Genomic DNA, 6,834 nt, shown 5'->3' on the forward strand with positions numbered 1-6,834 from the left:
TTGTTCCATTTAAGTCCATTATTGTTGGTTCAATAACGTTAAAAAATTTGGATTACAATATATATTGTTACTAGTTGCGAATTATAAGTTATTGTCTTGTACTATTAATAAACTGCTGTATTCAGTATTATTCATTCATTCCCTCAAGGTTATTGTTACAGTATTTTTTTATTGTGAATATCACTCAATTTCAATATTTCTAATTGAAAATGAAATTAAAAAAAAAAAAATTATACGCATAAAATTAAATCTGTGGTTGACGGGTCGACTGCATAAACTGAATAGCCCTAATAGATGTGTACAGAAATTTTAAAATGTAATAAAGAAATAATTACTCAAACTAAGAAAGTAACATGTTACAAACTTACCGGTTTTATATTTATATAATTTTTTTTATTTTATTTTTACCAGTAAGTAGAACATATCCTGAAATTATTTCCGTTTTTTTTGTTAGACACTATACAGAGTAATATAAAAGCATGGAAACGGCTTATTTCAAAACTGATGAATACTAGAAGGTACAAACAAGTGCAGTTCTACATAGTTACAAAATTACTACTTTATCGTGAGTTTGAAATCTTTGTCCGCCATCTTAGATCTGCCACATTGAATCAAACCTTTTTCTTTAAAATAGGAAGGTGGACTGTGTACATGTCTTTAATGTATTTTTTTTTTTTTTTTTTAATTAAACAATCGTTTAATTTATTAATAAAATGAGGTAAAACGTCCCTCAGTTAAGTTTTTATTTCGTATTCTCTTCAGAATTAGATCCAACAACAAATTTTTAACAGTTAATGGAAATAATGTCCTGAAAACTAATAATAGCCTCCACAATAATATAAATATTATGATAATTAAAGTAAATAATATCAGCTGACCTAGCCATTTCATTTGTGGTAGTGTTGCAAATTATTAGTTATTGTGTAACAACCCAATTGGTTGGTCTAGTGGTGAACGCGTCTTCCCAAATTAGCAGATTTGGAAGTCGAGAGTTCCAGCGTTCAAGTCCTAGTAAAGCCAGTTTTTTTTTACCCGGGTTTGAATACTAGATCGTGGATACCGGTTTCTTTGGTGGTTGGGTTTCAATTAACCACACATCTCAGGTATGGTCGAACTGAGAATGTACAAGACTACACTTCATTCACACTCATACATATCATCCTCATTCATCTTCTGAAATATTATCTAAACGGTAGTTACCGGAGGCTAAACAGGAAAAAGAAAGAAAGAAAGAAAGTTATTGTGTAACAACCCTTTGACAAAAACTCGTCTTTTCCTTATAGTGTCTGACAATTTTTCAGTTTTTGTTTTAAGTTTGTTATTTGAATTTAATTTGACCTGCTTTTTTGAAATTTAGGACCTAAAATTTCTCTTATAATTTTCCTTTTATTTCTAAATTTTCTAGTAGATCTTTGTGCAGTCTTAGGGTATCTCCCACATATTATTTCCGGCTTTTTCACAGTTTTATAGTGTCTAAGTTTTGAACTCCATGATAATGAGTGTTTGTTATATTTGTTTTTCATTAGCTGGAAAGCTAATTCAATTTTATTAGCTAACTGTTAAACGCTTTTTTATCTAAAGAATTCAAACTGATCCATTCTTCGAGTTATTTAAAATTATCCACTTTATCTATTTTTGTATTATTTATACTAAGGAAATTTGGACAGTTTTTATTATTATGAGTTATATATTCAAAATAATTTTCAATAAATGATTTTTGAATTATTTTGTAGTAATTTGTTATATTTAATGTACCTTAAAACTATTTCAAATGTCTGATTTTAAATTATTAATATGGACTTTAAATAACATGTGTTTTTTATCTCATGTGTTAATTTATCTTACGTTGACGTGATAACGCATTATTATTAAATTCCGATCAGAATAAAGATTTATTTATACTTTTTTTTTTTTAGTCTGTCCTAAGCGTCTTAAATATTGTAGCTGTAGCTATTGTCTTTATAAATCAATTTATGAATTCCTGCTCTTTCAAGGATTTTAGTTTCATATTTAATGTATTGAAGGAAGAGGTAATTTCTATTCATAGCAACGATAACGCTAAAGTTGTGAATTTGTAACATGTTCTTTACGTTGTTATTATGGAGGGTAATGTACAGTTTTAATCCGTGATTTTTTCCAACTTTTATTCTGAAGTTAAGTATTTTTTTTTTCTGTATTTTCAAGTTTTGTAAATTTTATCCGTGTGTGGTATTTATTTCTCTAGAAAAACCATTGAACTGAATTATAAATTTAATAAAATTCATTTCTGTTATAAGCTTCCAGATTAGGAACCAAATAATTCTAAAATTTATGTTTATGTTTTGAGCGTTTTCATATTTTCCAATTTGATATAAATTTAAAAATAATATAACCGACTTTTAAACTTTTCATTTATTAAAACTGAATTTTTTAGTTCTAATTTTAAATTATATATATATTTTTTTAAATTTTTACTCCAGTTTAGTGAATTTTATTTTTCTTTAACTATTATTACAGAACTAATTATAAAAAAAGTCTCATGACATCTGTGTTTGTGTGTGAACTAGAATGATAAATATTAAGAGAGTACTGTGCAGCCTCTAAATGTTAATTGCTCATCTTAGGTATCACATAGTTTCAGTACAATAATGAAGTCTTCAGGCAATCTTGAAGTAATGACTACATTACGGTACTTCCAATAAAATATCACAGTCTGTTAAAAATAATTAGATTTGCTTTATCATTTATTGTAGTTAATTAATAGATAATTAATTATAAAATTAAATAAATTCTTTTGTATTAATTTCCATCTCGTAGTAAATTAAATAATGGATATGCGACTCCTATATAATAAAAATAGGTGTTATTTTTTAACAATGAAGTTTATTAGGTCAGAAAGTTATTCACATCCGTTAATTATTACGCATGATACTTCCATCTTCGGTAATTAATACTTACTACTTAAATTATAGGCTGTATTACTTTTATTTATTTTACTTTTTAAAGTTTGTTGGACTAGTAGAAAATATTATTCCTTTATAATTTATTAATAAATATTATTACTTTGTATTAATAATAAGATATTCCTTTTTTGTTTTTTTTTTATGGCATATCCTTAGCAACAGGTTTCAATTTAACTTAGATAAGTTAAATTGAATTGATAAGTTAAAAATGTTATGTTCCTGACAACTTTCTGGGAATAATCTATTTAAAAAATAACGAAATTCATCAATTAATCATTTCCCAAATTTATAGCCTATTTTATGTTTGATAAACGAGTTTTTTTGTACATGACTATGTGATGGCAAACAATTATGTTCTGGATTACTATAGTTTATATATACACAGACTTTCAAAGAAATTTATAATTTTCGTTATAAAGTAGGAAATACAGTTTGATTGATAAATGTATCATTAATTTAAAATTAAATATTTGAGTTTTTTAGTGATTTTTAATCGAGTGTTTTAATCAATGTTTCAATGTTTTTTAATGCTTTGAAAACAACAAAAAACAGAAAGGCACTAGGAGTAGATGGTATTAACTCTAAGCTCTTGAAGTGGAGGCACATTAATTAAGCTGCGCCTCTTACACTTACTTAATATGCGTTGGATGAGTTCAAAAATCCGTAAGGAGTGGAAGACAGCCAATGTGATATCCCTTTTTAAGAGAAGGGATAGAAGTTTGATGAAGAATTACAGAGGGATAAGTTTGTTATGCACCTCCTATAAGTTATATAGCAGTATTGTCAATCGTAGACCGCAAAGTATTTTGGAGGTAGTTTTAATGGAGGACCAGGTGGGTTTTCGGAGAGGCCGGTCGTGCGTGGATGGTGTTTTTTCTCTTCAACAGATCATTGCAAAAGGAGTAGAGTTTAATTTGGAGACACATCTTGTAGACTATGAGAAGGCCTTCGATAAGGTACTCGGAGGAAAATTATGGTTCATCATGATGAAAAGAGGGACTTCACAACATTTAATAAATGTGATTAAAAGTATGTATTGAAAGACATCGTCTGTGATGGGAGGATGTCCCCTTCTCTGTTTAATATATGTATAGATGAAATCTGTAGAGAATGGAAGAGTGCAGGGAAACCCTGATGTATCCATCAATATCATCTTATTTGTGAATGATCAGGTAATCCTTCAAAGAACAAAAGATGATTTGTGTTCTATCTGAATGGTTTAAGCTCTCAATATAATAGAAAGATATCCCTGACAAAGACAAAAATCATGGCATTTCTAGGAAAGTTTCCTGTTAGATAAAAAATCATTCTAGGAGATAAGATTCTTGAATAGGTATCTCATTTTAATTACCTAGGCTGTGATATTACTTATGAGAGTAATAGAGACTGCGATAAGAAGATCTCTAGATTTCAAGCCATTTTGGAACAATAACAACACTGCACAGGAAGGTGCTGAATGAGACTCAAATGAAGTTTTATAAAGCAATGGCTGTTCATACTCTATTGTATGGCTTTGCTGGTTGGGTCTTATCAAAGAGACAGCTTAGTAAAATTCAGTAGATACCTGCGTTCGGTAAAGGAGTGCACTCGACAAGATCGTTTTAGGAACAAGGATATCAGAAGAGAGTTAAATATTCTACCCTTGTGTGACACAATAGTAGAGAACAGGGAGAGGTGGAAGGATATCATGTTAATAGGATGGTAGATGGAAGGTTCCCGAAGGAAATAATACACTATCGACTGAAAGGCAAAAGAAGTGTGGGACGGCCAAGAAAGCGCTGACAACCCTTTGAAACCGTTGTAGGTGAATCTCCTATACCATGATGAAGAAGAAGATATTTTAGTTTTTCAAAAAATTGACTTTATAATCATCATCTTCTATTTAATAATCTAATCTTTTGCAGCAGTATTATGAATTTCAGCATTAAATAAATTAACTTTTTCTTAATGCCTAAGAAATAAATTTTTTTTTTTTTTAATATTCCCAATTTCTTATTATAAATAAATTGCTTAAAATTATATATGTTTACTGTAATTCTACTTATTCACTTCTGTCCTGACATAGGCATTCTATTCCCATACATCCTTGGTAAACTTTATCTGTATTATTCGAATAACTTTTATCCTTAAACACATCATACTTTTTTAGGTTTATATATTTTTTTCTTTTTTTGCCCTATACTGAAAATGGTCAATAAAACTATTTTTTTCTTAATAATTGAAATATTTTTAAACTATTCTTTTTTTTTACTAGCGATTATGTGAAACAGTACTCTTATACACTTTACGCTAAATTAAAAAAAATTAGCTTTAATAGATATTAAAGTAAAGCGCAAAACAAAATTGTTGATGTCGTAATTGGTTTTGGAAGGATCATCTAGTGCAAGAAATAATCCTACTGTTACCACCGATTTCAGGAGCCCCCACATATCAATCATATTATGGACTATTGACAACATAGACTAGGAGAAACTTCCAATATCCTCATGTTTTTCTGTTCTATTTTTCAAATGTTTTTGTAAATAAGGTGACCAAGTGTGAGGATAGAAAAATAAGTTTATTGAAAAATAACTTAAGATTAAATATTTGTAATGTATTAAGAAAGGCACGATGTGGTCGTAGGAGAATAATCAGAGACAAAATTTTGACTTAAACGTAGAATATCATATGTGTAACCGCTGAGAAATGGAATGGAAATGGTGTATGATGTCAGGAATAGAGGAGAGACCACGCATTCAATATGCATAACACCTTTGCATCACCTTTTTCTCAAAAAGACAGCAGTCATTAAACGGAAAATATAAAAAAAATTAACATATAGATCATTCTGCTCTAATAACCAGAAATTTCATTGAAAACTTTCATAAAACACATTGCTGTATGTTTATGTCTCACAGACGAACAGAAGAAATATTAAAACATAGAGTTAAAACAGGATCTTGCTTAATTCGGTTAATTTTTTATAGTTTATGTAGTCCCCCAGAGGCGGATTACTTCCACACGCATTTTGAGCATAGAAGAAGATTTTCATTACAGAAACTTGAGCCTGTTCTTTAGCTTCTCTTTTTTTATTATTTGAAGAAAAAAGTGTTTGTTACAGTATACGCATTTTCTGTGTTGCTAAGAGAGCCTGTGAAGCCCTTTTCGATATTCTTAGTGTGGTCCACACCGATTGGAGTCTAAATTTTAAAACTATGAAAATTTTGAATAAAGGTGTATGCAAGGCGATTATGCTTTACTCACCACCTGTTTGGGCAAACTGAAAGTATTGGTTTGCTTGATTTCTCCCACCACCACCCCATTCGGTCGCTCTAAAGCATAAGACCGAATGTCTGTGCCACAAACAGCAATACTGAGCCATGAAACAATTTAGCAACCAGTGTCCTAACTAGCTCCTAAAACTTACCTAAAAGCCAGGTACCATACACCACTCACTTGTGTATCCCACCACCCACTTGTCATATATCACTAAAATGGGTAGGCGCACCCCGTATATTTATAAACATATAAATATCAATAAATAAATTTATTTTGTCAAAGACAGTGATTTGATGCCACGCCTAGGCCGCTGAATGCTAGCAGGTACCTGCCCACCATTAAATCTGGTTGGTAGCCAGCCATATCTCTTGGTTAGCTTCCTACAGCAGTGCAGTAGGAGTCTCTTCCCTTAGGTTAACTGCTGATATCGGTTGAACGAAGCAACCGCATCAAGGAACTCCCACACGGTCCGACAATGCGGCTCTCGCCACATTGACTCACCGCTTGGGAGTGGCCAATTTTCCCCTTGACCTCTAAGTTCCCGGGTGGCCTGAGTTCTGGCCCCCGCCAAGAGCTGGGCAGTCGAACATCATGTGTTTGTTCGACTGGACCTCCCCGCAGCCGCACAGCTCAT

Source organism: Lycorma delicatula, chromosome 5 (genome assembly GCF_047948215.1).
Source record: "Lycorma delicatula isolate Av1 chromosome 5, ASM4794821v1, whole genome shotgun sequence".
NCBI classification, from domain to species: Eukaryota; Metazoa; Arthropoda; class Insecta; order Hemiptera; family Fulgoridae; genus Lycorma; species Lycorma delicatula.